Source organism: Macrobrachium nipponense, chromosome 30, assembly GCF_015104395.2.
Source record: "Macrobrachium nipponense isolate FS-2020 chromosome 30, ASM1510439v2, whole genome shotgun sequence".
Taxonomy (NCBI): domain Eukaryota; kingdom Metazoa; phylum Arthropoda; class Malacostraca; order Decapoda; family Palaemonidae; genus Macrobrachium; species Macrobrachium nipponense.
This window is the reverse complement of record NC_087218.1, coordinates 66,653,243-66,673,874: the sequence shown is the minus strand read 5'-3', so window position 1 is coordinate 66,673,874 and position 20,632 is coordinate 66,653,243. Positions and strand designations below refer to the sequence as shown.

General features: G+C 45.3%; 2 protein-coding genes across 4 annotated transcripts in view; both read left to right on the top strand.

Annotated features, from left to right (window-relative positions):
* LOC135202574 (stomatin-like protein 1) overlaps positions 1-20,632 on the top strand; it is a 453,302-nt gene that overhangs the window by 27,812 nt on the left and 404,858 nt on the right. The gene's annotated exons all lie outside the window — the stretch shown is intronic.
* The window catches only part of LOC135202077 (uncharacterized), a gene marked incomplete at its 3' end in the record, with an annotated part of 35,240 nt that continues 17,918 nt past the window's right edge, over positions 3,311-20,632 (top strand). Inside the window, 1 exon segment of the mRNA XM_064231333.1 lies at positions 3,311-3,562.

Below are 20,632 nucleotides of genomic sequence, written 5' to 3'. Positions count from 1 at the left end.
GCATTCTTCATTTCCCCCGACAACACTACTCCAACGCCATTCCTACCCTGCTCATTTGCTCCACTATAGACTAACTTTGTAGCCATCCCCCAGTTCTTTAGCTTTATTACCCTTCCATCGAGTTTCCTGCACACACAAAATACCACTCTCTTTATCCTCATTAACTCTGCCAACTCTCTTCCTCTTCCTGTCATAGACCCAATATTGAGCTGCCCTATTCTGATCACATTTAGAGCTCGCTTCTTTAGCTGCACCCGCTCATGATGCAGTAGCCCTCGCCTTGTCACAGAGTTAGGGCGATGTGTCTGTGCGTCGTTTACGGAGTACGCCCTAGCCCTATTCTCATCAATATCACGACTCATTCTATTGGTTTTGGCGTGGGTTTTTACAGTCGGATGCCCTTCCTGACACCAACCCTCCCTATTTATCCGGGCTTGGGACCGGCACCCATTGAGGCTGGCTTGCCCCCACAGGAGGCTAGATTCTCACATGCAATGCATTACTACCCTAATACTAATCTTCTTGCATTTTAATAAATTTTTTTTCAATTTATTAATCTAGTTTTTAATAAGCGAGATCTCTATTTTCCTTTACCTCCTCTTACTTCTTCCTAACGAACGCTATATTCTTTGGCAGCTTGAATTTCAAGTCATTGGCCCCTGTGGGCTTGTTTCGTATGAATAGGGATCATCTTCTGAATAATAATAATAAAATAATAATAATAATAATAATAATAATAATAATAATAATAATAATAATAATAATAATAATAATAATGGGCACAGTCTTCCGTGTCGAAAATGATGGTCCACAATAATATAGCATGTGAGAGTCAATGGTCTTTAATAACTATTAAGAGCTTTCGAACCTAGCGCTAGGTTCATCCAGCGCCCTGTGACATAAAGGGCCTTTAGTAAATTCAGCCACTCATATCTTTTCATAGTTTGTCTTCCACAAATTTCCACTCATCAACTATAGAAACAAAGCACCAAGAAGAAAGCAAATTTTAAAAAAGGGCTAAAAACACTCATATTCTGCAGCAGCTACGATATTGACGAGAAAATACTAAAAGAACAATCATAAAATATAAGAAGAAACGTGTTTTGAAAGCGTACAAGGGCCCGCCAAAGAGGGAATCATCCCTTTGGGGGGCTGTACATAATGTTCACTTGACTGAGAATGAACCTAGGCCTAGCACAAGGTTCGAAAGCTATTAATATTTATTAAAGACCATCAACTCTCACATACTACCAATAATAATAATAATAATAATAATAATAATAATAATAATAATAATAATAATAATAATAATAATAATAATAATAATAATAATAATAATAATACCTTCTTCTAATTAATATTAATTGTTCATGGTTTCCATGTATACTCTCTTATTCTTACTTTTGCTCCCATGTACTTTACACTCTCTCTTCTTTTACACACGTGTGTGTGTTCGTGTGTATGTACTTACTCACAAAAACAGATGATATATGTGTTTAAGGGATAGATTGCTGAGCCATATCTCCTTTTCGGCAATGAAGTGTGGATATGTAGTGCAAATGAAAGAAAACACATTGAAGCTGTTGTAAGGAATAGTTTGCATAAAACAGTAACAAGTGACGTAGAATGTTTTGTAGTCGTTCAGTCATGTAGACGGAACGGAGGACAACTGGCTTGTTAAATGAGCTTGCAATTTAGAGGTAATGAGAAGAAGAAGAAGAAGAAAAAGAAGAAGAAGAAGAAAGAAAGAAGAATAAGAAGAAGAAGAAGAAGAAGAAGAAGAAGAAGAAGAAGAGAAGAAGAAAAAGAAGAAGAAGAAGAAGGGAAGAAGAAGAAGAAGTAAGAAGAAAAAGACGATATATTAGAAATTAAGTGTTGGATAGGAGTAGTGGAAGACTGAACACGTACATTGCCCAGGTACAAGTGAGACTTTGCAAAATATAAAAAAGTGAATGGCTTTATGTGTAAAGGGATTAGTAGTGCATCTGTGATCCTGTGAAATTGTATAAAGATGCAATATATTGGAGAGATCAGTAAATTGTTTTCATTTATACTTGTCAACCAGTCAAGAATGGACGTGGCAGTGGCCATCGGGCTGTTTTTTCACTGACTCTAGCTGCCGCCTGTTTGGAGGAATATTGTAATATTATATTCATGAACTTCGAAAAAGTAAGCAGGGCTTGAAGAGAAAATATGTTTTTACTGGCAAAAAAAAAAAAAAAAAAAAAGAAAAAAAAAAAAAAAAAAAAAAAAAAAAAGTGTGAATAATTGCCACGAATTGGTTTTCGCATGTCAAATTTAAACAAACCAAACTTTGTGATTTGCTAAGTAACTAAACAAACCATATTCATAAAAAAATACCGAAAATTCATTTCATTGCTTCTTGTTCTCATTTTGTCAAAATAAAATGTAGCACTTGTAGATTTGATTTTAGTACCAAAGAGTTTTTGCTATAGGCCAGGTATCTGGATCCGTGTCTGTAGCTACCTACTGATAGATAGTGTTAATGTGTTTATTTTTCCGATTCAGCTTAATATTTATGATGAGGCCAATGTCAAGCTGTTCAAATAAATGATAAAGTCAGATATCACTAAGATTTTTCTGTCCATAATCTACATTCCACTACCTTACCACAAGATTTTTTTCCAGAGGTGTGAACCCAAAGCTACTGTTCTTATTGGTAATTAAATCGTGATTAAATCATAAGGTCACTGTAAAGATATTTGAGTGTCAATAAGTTGAGGAATATAATCATGTTATACATCAAGTGAAAGGTATTAATAAGTAGATTACGAGAAATATCAACACCCTAACTTAGGGGGTGGGGTCGTAAGAGAAAGATTATAAGTTTTGGGGAAAACGGTAATCTATAGGAATTAAATTTCTACGTATCCGATGTCCTCATCCGCACCAAATGATACGTAATTATGTGCATTGGATAAGTTTTAAAATGAAAATAAATAATAGGCGATTGGTGATAGGTATATTAACAAAAACGGGACATCAAATAAGCACATTCCCTGTTGTAGTACCTGATTTTCTTATCATAACTCGTGTAAACTGACTGCATTTCAATGTTATCAGCTCGAGAAAGCCGCACAGGTCGCCACGTTATGAATGTTTACTCAGATTTGAAATATAAAGAAAATCTAATAGAATGGTGCAATATTCGTTTGTTAATAATATTGTATCAATAAAGTGGAAGGACGTGATACAGAAGGGCCAGAATATTCAAGATTAATGAATTCAAAATAATTAAAAGAAGAAGAATCCACTCTGGCCAAAAGTAGCCAATCAGAGGCAAGCCCTCGCTCGTGGAGTTGAGTTGACCAATCACGTTCGTCCTGGGTGCCGCCACTCACTTTAAATTTGTATTTTTGTTTACAAAGTGTTGGATTGACGTTCGTATAATTTTCGCCGATACATATACTTTTTATCCTCAGCAATGGATACAGAAATGTTCACCGAGCAAGATTTGCAGGCGAAGAAGTACGGCGAATTGCTGAAAATAGCTAGAAGCATCGGGGCTCAGTATACAAGTGATACAGGAAGAAGATTGAAGGTAAGGCTGACTTGGGCTAACCCCGGAACCGTAGTAACAGAAGCAATTTTCTTAGATCAAAAATTAACCACATAAGCCATACTTTTAGTATTTAATTTATGCAGGCTTCGTATATACACTTTTACGTAGGCTATCATTGCCCATTAATCTTCGGTAAGGCCTATCCAACCCTATTTTGATTGGTAGTTTACCCAGGGGTCAAATTCAGTGCTCCCATATGTGTGTTGTTTCAAGTTTTCTTTCCTACGTAGCCTTATTCAATTTCATCTTTCGACAGATCTGCGAACAGAATTACTAAGTAGTACCTAGCTATAGCCTATTTGCTTCTCTGCTTACAGAATCATAGATTGTAAGACATTAAAGGGAATAAGGGTAAAATACCAATTGGTCACCTGACGGCCACCTAGGCTATACCTACCTATAGTACCGTAGCGTGACCACTTCCCTTAAATCGGAGGTATTTCTATATAGGGTAAAAAACCGCATGGTACAGGGGTGGACCATGTACGATCAATGTGTACAACCCCAAGAAAAGTACATTATAACGCGTCCTGACATCGGAGATGGGCGTCAGACGCGACTTGTTGTTGGTGAGAAACGGAGCTAAAGACCTCTACTCCGGTGTCAGGACGCGTTATAATGTACTTTTCTTGGGGTTGTACACATTGGTCGTACATGGTCCACCCCTGTACCATGCGGTTTTTTACCCTAATGGGTCACCTGACGGCCACTTAGGTAGGCTATACCTACCTAGTACCGTAGCGTGACCACTTCCCTTAAATCGGAGGTCTATTTCTGTATACTAAGCATTCCGAATCGTTCGTGCCCGCGAATACGAAAGCCACCAGGAATTGGGGCGTCAAATGTATTTCGCCGTGTTTAGCCTAGTACGAGCCCCTGGGGGTTATAAATTACAGTCGTCCGATTGAATACCTATTACTTAAAATTCTTGTTCAGGAGGTAAAACTGCATAGTAAAACTGCAACTGCCATAGTCTAGGCCGCCGCGGAATAGTAATACTATAGATCTATCAAATTGGAAATTATAATGGCCTTAATTTGTGGCTTGGAAAAAAAAAAAAAAAAACTTCGAGAGACAGTGGAGGTCTCGAGGTGTTGCTTTGACAGACGCTGGCTCTTGACTAAATGTCTATCCTGGGGTTACGATGTGTTAAAGTACTTTTTTGGGAAGGTGGTTGCACTATGAAAGTGCCTGGCCATTCGGTATTTTACCCTAAAGCTCTGCACCTGTTGCAAGTACCTAGGTACTAGCTAGCCAGTAAGGGAGCCTAGTACCTAGCCTAGTAGTAGGTAGTGTAGTGCGCCTGCAACCTGTCACAGACGCTTGCATTTCAGCAGCCTATTTTTTATATTGAAAAAATTAGCAGTTTAGCCTACCTATCTACTTACTAAAGCAGAGATTCATGATTTTCTCAAAATTCCATGGAGCCTTACCCCAAGACATGTTTTTGTTCACTTTTTGTTCCCCCTTTATTCCCTCTGTTTTCTTACAATCTCAGCTTCTGTTGGTAGATAGGCTAGCTAGCTAAACTACTAATTTTTTCATTTTTTCCATGATTCACTACGCAGGCTAGGTATTTGATAAATCTGTGTGCTGTTCTTGGTTTTACATAGGTAACAGTGATTTTGTACCCGTAAACTCGAACCACCGCTTAAGAGAAAGTTGTTCCGATACGTAATACAAACCCTCGGTCCTTTAACAATAGGAAGTAGCTAGCGGCAGCTGGAACGGTCGTAAGCTTCGAACAAGGGGAGAACGGTAGTTAACTGCTTGTCCGATCGTCGCGCGCCGAGCTGACCAGCCACGGGTTGAGGCGAGGAAGGAGTCCCCGCGGCCGCCGGTACCAGCCACGGCTGGTACCAGCGACTCGACGCGCCGAGAGGACGCTGGCCGGTCTCGACGCGACAGGAGAGGCCTAGCAGGTCACCCGTCCGCCGCTCCATGGGACCGGGCGGAGACGACGGTGACCAGCGGCAGCTCGCCTGACGCTAGAGATCGGTCTCGACGTTCTCAGCCGAGCCAATCGCCCCAAGGCGAGCGGTAAGGCTAGGCCTGCTGCTCGACCGTCACCGCGGGTTGACGATCAGCACAGCCCTCCACGCACGCTGGTCCTGCCAGCGAGCGAGGGGGAGCGTCAGGTCTGCCTCTCCCCGTACCTTCAACCTCCTCGGGCTATACCGGGAGGAGCGAGGTACCGAGGAGCGATCACGAGAGGTGCGCCGCTCGTGACCCAGCTATGACGCCGTATTGGACCAGGCACGGTTCCAGGACCGACCAGGACATACGCCACAAGTAGCTGGAGGCGACCGTCAGGTCTGCCGCTGGTTCCTCCTTCTGAAGGAGGTAGTATCTCGGATCTGTTCTTGTTGGAGGGACTGGACGGTCCTACTCCGCAAGACACGGTTACTCCCGAGATACAGAGGAATTTGCAGAAGTCATTAAGCTGATTCGTCAGCATAATGACCTTGCGGAAGGATTGCCGCTCCCACCAGCAGAGCCCACGTCTCTGCTCGAGTCATTTGGGGCCCGAGAGGGAACCCAAACCGACGGTGGGTCTGCCGCGATCGGAACTTGCCGATTCTGTCTCGAACCAGAGTCTCTCGTCTACGGACAAGAAGGCTCTCTCAGTTCTGGCCGGTTGATCAAGCTACTTCCAACCTCCTCTATCTGCGACAGCGGCGTTTCTACGTGTCTTCGGACACCGTATTTGAATACTCCTTCGGTCCTCCTGAGAGGTTTCGACCTCGACGAGGACTGGAATGAGTCGGAGGACGGTATCGGCTCTCTCCTGTCAGGTGTCGATCAGCCCCACCCAGACGACGTTCACAGTGGCGGCAGACCCTTACCTACAGTGAGAGTTCATAACCCTCCGCGGGAAAACGTTTTCTCCGACGATACGTTTTCCCAGACTCTGAGAGGCCATCGCCGCAAGGCGATGGCTGTTCCTACTCTTCTCCAACTGCTAGTTCCACTGGGAAGGCGAGCGAGTATCCAATTCCTCCCCCATTCCCTCTCTCCTTACGGTTACGGGAGAGGGGAGGGATCCTACAGAGATTTCTCTGTAGGATCCCACGTTCGGGACTGCGCTACCGGGGGGACCTTCGGGTCCTACCTGACGTAAGCCCCCGGTCGTTGAGGAGGAATCCTGCCCCATTCTCGATTTCTACGGGAATCGAGAGGACCACCAGCCGATATCGTTTGGCGAATTCGGTGGGGGTTTCGCAGACTGCTTAGAATTCTACGGAATTTCTAACGCATTCAGTGTTCGAGTTTTACGATCTCCAAAACACCTACGCGAGACCACGGTCCAAAGTGAGCGAGACGAGAATCCCCGATATACACGATAATCGGGAACCTCGCCTATGCTCGAATTCCTGGAATTTCTAGCATTGGGAAGAAGACTGCTGTTGAAGAAACTATCTCACAGTAGGCGACCAACCTGGACTAGAGAAGATCGGACGGGAATATCCAGTTTGGCTTGAACTATCGTCTTAGTATTCTGTTCACCATTGAAGCTTTCCTTCGAGGAAGACTTCTCCTTCACTCTCTTTGATAGAGATCGAAGGTGGTCGATCTCCAATCCTTATTTTGTTTTCTTGAAGGAAAGAATTTAGGATGGAGATCGTTGTTCAGAATCCTACAAATATACTACGTATATTAACCTCGCGACATGATTCTACTAAGCAGTGAATTGTCCGAGGGGTAGGCGCATATCCTAGTGAAACTACGGATTGCGACTTATAAGAGAAGTATTCTAATTGAACTGCAACTCGGGGTTGCCTGCAACCTCCCAGGAGTTTTCAGTTTCAATTTTATATACTTATGGTTTTGTCACGACAACACCATTTCAACTGTTATATTTACCGAAATTCGTTTCGCCTAAATAATAATTGCTCGAGCATATCTTTTATGCTCGGTAGTTCTAGCCGAACGCATTCCTTCGTGGAATAATGGATTTACCTGGTCAACTCAGGATGACGAGTCAGCGAGAGCTCAGGCTCAACTACTGCGTATTGAACTGCCTGATAGCAGCTCAGTATCAGCTGGGCCTCCGATATGCACGGTCATGTATGTCTCTCTCTGCCCTGCTTTGATTGACTACCGAACCGTATCTCCTGCCCAACAATCATGGACTTAGGTCTCTGATTAACGGGGATTCTCGCAATAATGAAGGACCCATCTACTGCTGTGACGCTAGATTCCATCGCCTTCGACATTGCGAGAACTTTTCAACAGAGATATCTCTTGGACTCTTTCATCTTTCTGTTTACCCGCACGGTAACAGAAGTCTGTACAGTCTTCCGCTGCATCGCACTGCGATAATGCGAATGATTTTGCAGACATCTGAGTTTGTCTTCAAAATATCTCGTATTCGTAGGTATACATTGTTCATTGTTCAACCCGAATTACGAGATGTGTCAGAAGACATTGCCAACTCTCCGACCTGACAGCTCTACTTTCCAAATGTTCAGCCCATGAGAAGCAGTTCTTCAGGCGGTCTTTGCCCCCTGTGTTTTCATTACTGAAGAACGCCCCGCTTTCATTGCAACTACGACTTCTCACCGGACAGCAATGAAATAGCGGTTAGCGTTTTCAGTCATTTGTAAGCACAGGTTATGAATCTTGAGAATCCTTCTCTCGATTCGTCTGTGAAGACGTAGGTTGCATTCAATATCTACCTTCGTCTTCAACGGTACATAGTGTTGTTTCTCCTTAGCTGAGATTCAACAACCATGAGATGTTTTACCTTCAGGGACCTCGGTCTCTAGAAGGCAATTGACTTTCGCCTGTTGGGCACATGCCTTAAGAGAATCATCACCTCGCTGTCCGGCATTGGTGACAAACAAATACATTATTTGTTTGGTCTCTCGGATAAACCCTTTAAAGGCGAAGGTCACGTGACTTACTCGGATGCTTTGACAACTTGCCTCCTACCGAACGCAGTCAGTCGGCAGCTGTCAGAGCGGCCGAGTCAGTTACGAACTACGCTGTTGACTTAGTTCGGTTGTTACAGAGCAATCATTACTTCGTTTTAATAGCTTGTCACAGTACCCATACCATTGACACCCACCATGGAGTGTCGGTGTCCTATCCACTACCGAGAACTTCGCTGCATGGGGATAGGAGGATGCGAGAGACTTCGTTGCTAACGGACAGACCAGTATGGGTACTGGACATCACCGAAGTAGAGAAGAGGGATAGGTCATGCGACTATTTCCTTCTTTTCCTCTGAGGAACTGCATGACTTCTCCTGCGAAGTCAAGCATCCAGGGGATGGGGATCCGTGACGCTCGATTTCGTACCGAACTCGTAGCGAAGACTCAGAACCCTTCGGTCCCTGACGATTGGTTCGAGTCGTTCACAATCCCCTCCAATAATGGACTTTCACCGCCTTCGATGCGAAGGAGATGCTGCCTTGTCCGCAAGAACTTCTCCTTGGCGCAGGTACTGAAGGCATGGGGTCTGGTCCAACCAGCCACATGCCCTTCCTTCTACCTTCGGGATATTGCCCACAGGTCCCTTGGATCTTTTTCCCTTGCACCCGTGGTGGCTGCTCAACACGTTGTGTAGCGAACCCAGACCCTCGCATAGGCTGAACAGCATCGAGTCCTGGTGTGACCGTAAGAATGGATGGTGAATGAGAGTGTGACTGGCTCCTCTTCCATCCTTTTATCCCTTACCTGTGGTTAGAGGGACACGGTGTCACCCTGCTGGATAAGGACAAGATGCAGGTGAGCTACTTAACAGAGCCCCATCCCTATCCCTCTCCACTAGGGAAGGAGGTATATCCACCACTTCCTCCAACAAGGGGGAGGAACGTGGGATGCCAGCTTGAGACAACCCATACTTTATGTTGCCTCTTGCAAACAGGAACAAGTTCTTGCTTGCTGGTACGAAGAGATACGCTTGCCTCTCTCTTAGTACTCGGCCCAGAGGTCTGACCATTGATCCTGCGGTGCACACCCCGATCAATCGGACAGAGTCTAAGGCTTGGATCCCTCCCTCGCCTCTTACGACCAGGGAGGCATTCCAGGATGGACGAACACCAGTCTGTTCATCAAAAGACTCAGATTCCTCCCACCAAGAAGTGAGTCTTCCTATTGTTAAAGGACCGAGGGTTTGTATTACGTATCGGAACAAATGACAATTTGTCGAAAATTGCATTTTCATACAATCAACTTACCTGGCAGATATATACATAGCTAAGACTCCGTCGTCCCCGACAGAAATTCAAATTTCGCGCCACTCGCTACAGGTAGGTCAGGTGATCTACCGGCCTGCCCTGGGCGGCAGGACTAGGAACCATCCCCGTTTTCTATCATATTTTCTCTGTCGCCGGTGGTATCAACATTGTTGTTATTACCTCCTGACTTAGATTCATTTTTCATCCTTTGATCATCGTTTTTCGGCTTTTTGTGTACGTATTTGGATCGTGTTTTGGCATTCGCTACAGTGGACTGTTTTTTGGAATAACTCTTTTGGATTTTTCTCAGTAGTCTGATTCTAATGTGAGTGTGAGAATGTGTGTGAATGTAGGCTGCAGGGTGAGGATACCGAAAGCTTCGGTTGATCCTCACACTGTATGCCGTAAATGTAGGGGGTTTCAGTGTTCTGCTATTAATACTGGTAAGGAAGCGATTGAATGCAGAAGAGTGGAAGACTTTGACTTCTTATTTGAAGAAGTTAGAGAGGGATAGAATTAGACGATTGAAAGGTGTGAGTTCAAGGCCTATTGAGCCTTTCACTGATAATTCTAATCCTACTGATGTAGATTCTCCCTATGTATCTCATTCTCAGAGTGCTTTTTCGGATTCGGCATCGAAATCGCCAATCTGAAAGCTACAATTAGAGACATGAAGTCCAAGATGGCTGACTTCAAGGTAAGGCTAGTGAAAGTGAGCATTACAGTGAAGTGAGTTCTCCCAGTGTTGTGGAGGGGGCGTTTGATCGTCCCTGCGACGCTCCCAGGCCTAGACCTCTTCCAAGCTCACAAGCCCAGAGGAGAAGGAAAGTCGAAAGCCTTAAGGAGGTTGTGGGGAATCCCCAACGGTCAGACGTCCCTTCAGCTAGCTCTGCTTCGTGGCAGGCGGCTCAAGGGCGCTATAGAAAAAGCGTCCTTCGCGAGTGTTTCTCGTCCTCTCCCTCACCTAAACGAGGGTGGAAGGAATCGAACTTGTCGAGACCGCTGAAGCGTCATATGAAGCCTGACATAGATTCTAGTCCAGAGCGTTTCTCAGATGACGCTCCGTCTTCTAGCAAGAAAGCGAAGGGGGCGTCAGCGTCACCTGAAGTGTACGCGGAACCCCGTAAACCCTTTCCTTCTTCTCCCCCGAGTGATGACGAAAGACGTCATGCACTGGACGTGGGAGAAGCGTCAAGAAAGGATCATTATGGCAGTTCAAGACAACTGTCATCTCTAGTGGGAGTTTTAGCGCCACGTCGGAAGGACGTGACGCTTCCAATTAAGAAGTCTCGTCCTCTCTCACCTGTTCAACGAGAAGCGTCATACAGACGGGAAACGGCTAAACGTCTTACAGAAGCGTCTAGTTCGAGAGCGAGAACAGGTGCTTACGAGAGTTTCGTAACGCCAGAGAGACGTAAGACGTCTTTTAGACGCGAAGCGTCATTGGAAACGGAGCATAGACATGACGCTCCGTCCAATATTATGACGCCAAGTAGGACGCCTTTGGAGAGCGGAGCGTCTTCCAAGCGCGAAGCGTCATCGAGACGTCAGCAAAAGACGTCATCCATGACGCGTTGGCGAACGGGAAAGCGTCATGTAAGCGTGAAGCGTCTTCTAAAATTCTAGAGAAGCCGAAGCTTATGACGCCTTCAAGACTATTAGAGCGGAAAGAGAGGAAGGGATTTCATTCCCTTAGCCCCTCTCCTATTAGGAGTTTGTCTCCTCACGAAGAAGAACGTTCGGAAAGGAGAGCGGAGACGCATGTAGATCCGGAGTTAGAGGAAAACTCGGATGACGAATATAGTGAAAGAGAAGGTCTGTCTAACTATAAGTGTTGACTACCCTACTTCTTGAGGAGTACGGAGACGAGTTGACGCCTGCCGCTCCTCCTTCTCCGCGCTCGCTTTTTTCCAGTGATAAGACGAAGAAGCCTTCGTCTTTTCTCAAAATGAAACCCACCATAATGATGAAGAGAGCATGACATTCCTTAGACTCATGGATGAAGTCTAAGAAAGACTTAGTGGGAGGACAGTATTCTGCATGCCTCCAGCAAGATTAGCTGGGTGGGAAAAGAGGCATTTGGTATCAGACGGGAGAGAATATGGGTATTGCTCTCCCTTCTACAACCGAAACAGATTTTTCGACTTTGGTTGACGCTTCACGGCGTCAAAGTCTCAATTCTGTACGGATTACGTGGGGAATTTCGGAACTGGATCATCTCCTCAAGGGACTCTTTCGTGTATTGGAAGTTTTGTTCATGAAACTTACCTGTCAGATATATATATAGCTGTATTTTCTGAAGTCCGACAGAATTTTAAAAACTTACGACACACGCAGTGGGAGTCAGGTGGTTAGTACCCATTCCCGCCGCTGGGAGGCGGGTATCAGGAATCATTCCCATTTTCTATTCATAATTTTTCTGTCGCCGGTGCTGGAAACACCTGTTTCCAGTACCTCCGTCTTAGATTTTGGAAACTTCATTGCCGCTAAGTATCCTATTGTCTTTTAATTTATTTACTTGGATTTGTGGCTAGACATACGCTATCTTAAATTGATTTGAATTTGATTCATTTTTGCATAAGATATCTGAATCTAGTTAGGCTAGTTTCAGAGGGTGTTGTCTGCAAAGATAGGGTGTGGCTACCGAAAGCTTCGGTAGATCCGCACTTGGTATGCACGAGGGTATGAGTCTTGCTTCTTGGTTGAGATTTGTCATGTGAGGAGTGTGAGACTGTCTATTCCGTAAGGAAGACGTATGATTCGTATGTACGCAATTAATCAGTAAACATGTCTAATTCCGTAAGGAAAACGTATGATTCGTATGTACGCAATTAATCAGTAAACAAAAGTCAGGGTAGTGAACCTGCTAACCTTCCTGTAGACTTTTTTTTTTTTTTTTTTTTTTTTTTTTTTTTTTTTTTTTTTTTTTTTTTTTTTTTTTTTGCCTAACCCTGTAGTATGGCCTACGGGTTATGAATTTGTCTGCGAGAGGTGATCGCTCTCCTTCATTGTTGTGAAGAGTGCTACTTCTGTTATTGTTTCTCATAACCCTGTAATGTTGCCTTCGGGCCCTAAAACAGTGTCTGTAGAGGTTATTGCCCTTTTGTCTAATACTCTTTCGATTCGTATCTTAGAATCGAAAGTGCTTGCTTTAGAGAGCAATAGCGAAGTGGCTAAGTGCAGTGACAGTGCCCCTTGTGTAGTGGAGGGTGCGTCAGATCGGCCTTATTTCGCCTCTAGGCCGGGACCTCTGCTTGACTCCCAGGACCCGGGGAGAGAGCATGTCGAAAGCCGAAGGAGGGTTACGAGGAACCCCCACCGATCTGGCGTGCCTTCGGCAGTTTCTGATGAAAATCCCCAGACTGCCTAAGTGCGTGCACGTGCACGAATCCTGAAGGATTGCTTCTCGTCTCCGAAGCGTCCTCCCCGCGCAGGGGTTGGAGCTTTCGGAAGGACTCGCGCCCTCTAAATAGAAGCTTTGTAGAGGAGGACGCTTCACGTCCTCTCTCTCTCTCTCTCGTTATGCGTTCCAGTGAGAAGTAAGAAGGCGAACGTCGCCTGATCACGTGTACGTCTTTCCACCGAGAAATATGAAATGGAAGTCTTAGTAGCAGGACGCGAACGCTTTTGAGAGCGGACGTCCGAGTTTTGTGACTGTGAGAATAAGAAGGCGTTCCCTCGCCAGTCGCCCCTCGTATTCTCGCACGATCGACCCTTCTGAGACTGTTTCGTGGCAGTCGGATTTCTCTCCGAAATGTATCTCGCTTGTTTTGACGCCTGTCAGGAGCGTGACGCTTTTCTGCACGCTTCTTTTGACGCTCGCTTGGACGGGACGTTCGGATGGACGCCAGGCGCCCGGCGCGGGGTTGCACGCCAAGCGCGCACCAGTGGACGCCGAGCGCACCCGGGCCGCGCGCCAGTGGGACCGCCCGAGCGTGCTCGCTGCTGGCCAGTGGACGCCGACTTGGCCACGCTCGCCAGTGGAAGCGAGGCCGCGCGCCAGCGCACGCCAGTGTGTCGTCTGGCTGAACGTTTCTATTGAACTCTTCAAGCTCTTGTTTTACGATTTGGGCCTCAAGAATTTTTACCTACTACCTTCGGTGATACCTTATACCTCACATGCAAAGAATGTGAAGTAAGCAGTGCTTCGGAGGAAGCTTAAAGTGAACAGACAACTTCGTCTTCGAAACCAGCAAGACCTCGGGTTTCGTGAATTCAAGAGATCTCTGTCAATATTTTATTGCTTTTCGCAAAGGTGGATGGAGTTAAGGAAAGCTCTAGGGAAGATCTCGTTTTCTCTACCGCAGTCAAGACTTTGCGATAAGGCAGTTACGGGTTAGGTAAAGGCTCGATGTCCTGCACGTCAGGACTCTCGGCAATGGTCAGTAGGAGTCTTGCAAAGGTACTCATCAAAAGGACGCTCTTCACAGAAAGCGCAAGATAGGACTTCTTTTGCCATACTGCCAATAAATTTTAAGCTTTAGCAGGCTTTAGGTTGTGATACGGGAGAGGAAGCTGGTTGGAGAATTTCTTCCTCTTCCCAGGATAATTTTGCAAGCTTTTTAGCCCATCTGAAAGGGTTTTTCAGATGATAGGTTTTTGTTAGTTTCTAGTCGGGACTACGCTGCCGAATTGAACATCGTCGTTCACCCTGCCGTAAGCCTAGTCTCTTAACAGGATTCTTGCCCCTTCCTCGTTTGAGAACGGGAATCGGAAAATAAAATGCTCGACTTCCTGGATTACGTTTGTGTCAATTCAGTGACTTTCCCCCATTGACAATATACTATCGTTTTGTCAAGTAAGTGGGTATCCCTCATTGACAAAATATCTCTTTGTCCCGTAAATGGATTAGTTCTCATTGACAAACATCTCATTAACTTGATATTGCGTAAGCGAATAAGCTCTTATTGACAAGATTCGGAAGAGCTCTCATTCGTCATTCGCAGACTCGTACAAGAAATAGACTTGTAGACTACGTCAATGAACGCTTATGTCCAATAACATAAGAAGCTTGAGCTGACTGCTTCGATTCTCTAAGTTTTGTTCATGAAACTTGCCGTCAGATATGTATGTAGCTGTATTTCCGAATTCAGCTATATATATATATATATATATCTGCCAGGTAAGTATGAACAAACTTTATTGTATCATAACAATATCATTTTGCTTTGCGTTATTTTATTTCTGGTTGGTTCAAGTCATATACGCTTGCTGTAGTTACCTCTTCGAATGGCAACCGAGAGTCTATTGTCTATTTTAAGGACATTTAATCGTTACTCCTGCAGCCTTCCAGGAGTTTCCGATTTATCTTTTACCGTTGTATGGTGAAGTTTCTGACAGTAAACACAAACGCATCTATATATTTAGCGTTTTCTGTTTCGCCTAAATATACCAGCTTGAGAGTCTATCTGCTCAAAAAATAACGGACCTATTTCTTCGTAGAATAGGGTAGCTGGCAACCCAGACATAAAGTTAAGAGACGACATTCGTAAGCTGCTGGCTGCTGCTGTCACGCTGTCTCTGTCCTCCAGTCCAACTGAGCCACCAGTAACAGATCGTGCGCTGTCATGCGCGGTAGGTTACGTCTCTCTCTCTTGCGGGATTGGCTGACTAACCGTATCTCTGTGCTGGCGGTTACGTCTCTCCTGCGGGATTGACTGACTAACTGTATCTCTGTCCTACAATCACGGACTTTAGCCTAAGATTGAAGGGATTTTCTTACGTGAATGAATAAACGTTGCATTCGTTTTGCCTTACTATGTTCAACAGAGTTATCTCTTAATCCTTTCGGTGCTCGTTACCGCACGGTATAGAACTACGAGTCTACCGCAACATTGCACTTTTATATGCTCTCCTGCTTAGGCAAAGCGCAGCCTTATTAGGGAAGTAAGCATACTCGGGGAGGGAATGGATGAGCTTGCTGGGGACCATTTCCTTCCTGAAGAAGTTTTGTTTCCCCGAATAGACTGCAATTAAGATCACAGTTTTTCCGACCGGGAAACTGAAATATTATTCAAGATCTAGGAATGATTCTGAGGTGATAGAAAGAAGGTGCCGGATATCTGGATAGGGTTTCAAATGTCCTGGATCTTAATCTGAAAGAAGTAAAGCGATTCGGTAGTCCCTCCAGTCCTCGAAACGAGTTTTTGGGAACCAGTGGTCCAGATCAACTCTGATATTCCACAGCTCTCTCATATCTTAAGAAGTATCTTCTCTCGGTCCCTGTTCGAGTTTACGAGAAAGAGCCTATTATAACAACAGGCGTAGAATGTAACGATCCTCTAGAGGGTTCGTTACAGGATTGCAAAAGTCCGTACGAATCGTCTCGATCGACGGCAGCAACTATTGACTTCGAGTGGAATATTTCTTTAGAAGTAAGGTTGAGGAGTTGTTGAGACTTTAGGGACGCCCTTTCATTCTTCTCTTCGATATGTTGAGGACGAAGAGGCTTCTTCTTCTCTGCTCCCTTATTCTCGATCCGGATCGTACCATTAAACGCCATCCTATGATATTGAACGGGGATGGATGTTTAGTCTTTTTTCCCCTGTTTTCAATCGCTTAGGAAATGTAATAAGAGGATTTATGACGTCACAGGGAGCGACAATGACGCTGATCGCCCCATGTTGGCCTTCAGGATCCTGGATTCACAGAGGTCACATACTTCCTAGTTCACTTTCCAAGGACCTTTTCCGAGAGAGTCGGTCTACTCTACTCGAAAGGTACCTATAACCTCTCCGCTCTGAGTCGACTACGTTCAGACTATCGAGATGTTGACAGGAATAAGATTACCGTCTTCCTTTTCCGTCTGAAAGAATGGGGATAAAGCGTGGCAGTCACAACTATTAAAGAATACGCAAATATGTTGTTGACGGCCTTTGGGCTCAGAGATTTGCGTCTGTCAAACAACAAAGCCCTTCACGATCTTTGAGTTCTGTGAAATCTCGAAACTCGCTCACCATCTACTTTTTGTCTCACCTGTTTTCTCGGAGTCAGACACTCGTGCGAGATCAGGAGACATATAGTAGCCCTGAGTTTCTTGTTGACGAAGTCGGTTGCGTTTATACACCCCCGATGATCGTTTTAACATGAGACCAGGTTGGACTGTCAGGCATTCGTCCTTCGGGACTGAATCGCCTTTTTGCTCCTCGCTCCTTTCTCCTGGCACCAGAAGCTCGAGTCAGGAGTGGCTCAGGAGTTGATTCGCTAACGACGTTGGGTTGCGTTTGATACACCCCCCAAGTTTGCTTAGCTTGAATCGCCCAGGCAGTCCAAACACTCATCCTTCAGCGAAGAATGTGCCTATGGTCTTCAGGGTACAGCCTTGCTGTCCTTGATTCGTCTGACTGGTCAACTGGTCGGTCACCTGACGTTAGTACAGACGGACTGACTGTGCATGTCCAGATCGAAGCTTTCAATATGGAACTTAGACATAGTCTGAAGTTCTTGATGTCAAAGCATTCGAACATCTCCTACCTGTTAACTTCTTGCATGTGATCAGGAACGGCATTTTTTCTAACCACCCCCTAGATACGACAAGAGGGTTAGTGAGATTTTAAGCCATCGTCACAAGTTTTGGCTTTAGAGAACACAAGGCGGTGTGCTCTCTAAGCTTTTCGTTATGGCCTAAGAATGGAAACCCGTTTTGTCCTTGGCCAGGAGCTTGGAAGCAAGGATGGCACAAGTTAGTGGGCAGGAGCCAGAGAGAGTCCTGTGCCCTGTCAGGTCTCTAACAAGTTTTATCTACATAAAACTCAAGAAAGTCGCAGTCGTACGGACAATCTGCAGTGTTCCGAAAAGACCAGACTTGCCCATATCGAAGAACACCCTGGCTTTATTGTTAAGGAGGTCTTTCAAAAAAGCTCCTTCTTTGTGTTTGCACAAAGATTTGAAATCTTTGGATTTGAATGCTCACGAGGTGAGGGCGCGGCCTCGGAAGCATTTCAACAGAGCATGGCACTCAGCAACATCCTGAGTACCATGTTTTTTAGCGAAGCAACTCTTGTGTTCCAATTCACACTCCCTGCGAGATGTGAAGATGGCATATGAGATCTGCTGCTCGCTAGGGCCATACGTGTCTGCAGACACAATCTTGGGGGCAAGAAGTACCACTCATCCTATCCTGTAGAAAATGGTTAGGAAGAGCTCTTAATTTAGTAGTTGAGTCGCCGACAACGGTGACTTCTTAACTCTTAAGCCTTAGTTAACACACCTTAACTTTGGCTAGGTGGGTCAGGTGGTGATATATATTTTTATATATATATTTATTTTACTTCTTAGCCCTCATGGTATGGTCAATATGGTCTAGTCACGTCGTGGTCTCGCCCCTGTTGACAGATCATCTTGGAGTGCACCAGCTATATAGGTCTCTACCTCGCTGGCAACTCTAGTAGCACAAGCAGACTTACGCGGCAGTAACCACGAAGTCAGCTATGCCTACAGGTAAGGAATCAAGATATCAATTGATCTGCATATATATGTTTCCTACAAAATCTTCTATTCTGTCTACTCCCACCACCAAAGGTGGGATTCAGCTATATAATATCTGACAGGTAGTTTCATGAACAAAATGATATTGTAATGATACAATTAAGTTTGTTCATACTTACCTGCAGATATATTATAATCAAGTACCCACCCACCTCCCCTCAGGAGACAGTGGAAATAAAAATTATGAATAGAAAATGGGAATGATTCCTGATACCCCGCCCCGCCTCCCAGCGGCGGGAATGGTACTAACCACCTGACTCCCACTGCGTGTGTCGTAAGTTTTTAAATTCTGTCGGACTTCAGAAAATACAGCTATATATATATCTGCCAGGTAAGTATGAACAAACTTAATTGTATCATTACAATATCATTTTTAACTTCTTAGATTGGTCCCTTGCGGGAGGGGTGGGATGTCCCAAGAAAGCCATGATTCGGAAGGAATCGAACCTGAAGCCCTGTTATGCATATTGTCTTGTATTGACAAGGCGGTACAGGATGGATCTTTTGAAATCTCCTCTTTGTTTGGGGCAGGTCTTTTAAAGAAAAGGACTGTATATGGCGCCTTCTTAATAAAAGGCAGTCTCACATGCTCAGAGAGCAGCACTTCTATATGCGCCTCTATCTGACTTTTTGTTCCCTTCTCAGTTAGTAAACGGACATTGCACATTCTTTAACTGAGAAGGCAACTCAGGATCTGCTGACGCAGTCAGCAAGAAAAGAAACCTGTTGCTGCATCGGACAAGAAAGGACCCAGTACTACGGTGCAGCCCTTTCGAGGTGGTCCGACCTCCAGACCTTCCACAAGGAGGAAGGCTCCAGAGAAGAGAGGTAGATCTGCTTTTCGTCCCTTTAAGAAGGGAAAATGAAGATTCTCTCCTCCAAGCACCAGTATGTGCCAGGCTCCTGGGATTTGTGGAAGCCTGGACACTGATAAATGCAGACGCGTCATCTTTGGCGATCTTAAGGAGGGGATATCGTATCCCTTTCCTGAACACTCCTCCCCTAACGTCAATACCAAGGGAACTATCAGCCAAATACAAGGATCCTGTGCTGAGGGATACTCTTCGATCGATGGTGGAACAAATGTGGGACAAGAGAGCGATAGAATTGGTACGGGATCAACACTCCCCGGGGTTTTACAATCGCCTTTTTCTGGTGGCGAAAGCCTCGGGAGGCTGGAGACCAGTACTGGACGTCAGCTCTCTGAACAAATTTGTTCAGAAGGAGAAGTTCTCCATGGAGACTTCTGCTTCAGTCATGGCGTCATTACGACAGGGAGATTGGATGGTGTCTTTAGATCTCCAGGACGCCTACTTTCACGTCCCGATCCACCCTTCATCGAAGAAGTACCTCCGTTTCATGACGGGGGGAACTATCTTTCAGTTCAGAGCCTTGTGTTTCGGCCTGTCCACAGCTCCTCAGGTCTTCACAAGCCTGATGAAGAATGTGGCGAGGTTTCTTCACCTCAAAGGAGTGAATGTCTCTATGTATCTGGTACGACTGGCTCATCAGGGGCCAGATCGGAGAGACAGTGCTTGGAGGACCTAATGTTAACTCTGGATTTAATCAAAGCGTTGGGATTGCTTGTGAACCTCGAGAAGTCTCAGCTGACCCCCAGACAAGACCTAGTCTATCTGGGGATTCGGATGGATTCTCGGGTTTTCGAGTTTTTCCTTCGCAAGAGAGAATCGCAAAAGGTTTGCGGATAGTCTCTCTCTTCTTAGAGAAGCAACAAACGTCGGCGAGGGAATGGTTGAGCCTTCTGGGGACGCTTTCCTCGCTAGAACAATTCTTCCCTCTAGGAAGACTTCATATACGTAGCTTCAATTCTTCCTCAAGAGGTCTTGGAGCTGGAAAACCGGACAACTGTCGGACGTTTTTCCCATTCCAGTGGAGATAAAGTCACACCTACAGTGGTGGTTGCTCCCTCTGGAAGAGAACAAAGGGATCTCTCTAAGAACACAGAACCCAGACCTAGTGTTGTTCTCCGACGCGTCGGAGACAGGTTGGGGAGCGACATTAGCTCAGGAGGAAGTGTCAGGCACCTGGGAACCAGCACAGGTGTCTTGGCACAGAAACTGCAAAGAGCTCTTCGCCGTACATCTGGCCTTGAAGAGCCTAGAACCTCTGGTGTCAAGCAAGGTAGTGCAAGTAAACGTGGACAACACCACCGCACTTGCCTACATTCGGAAACAGGGAGTGACGCACTCCTCGTTCCTTTACGAGCTCACGAGAGACCTATTAACTTTGGACGTCTCACAGGAAACATCTCCCTGATGACAAGGTTCGTACAGGAGTAAGGAATGTGAGGGCGGACAGGCTCAGCAGGAGGAACCAGGTCCTTCATACAGAATGGACACTACACGAGGAAGTGTGTC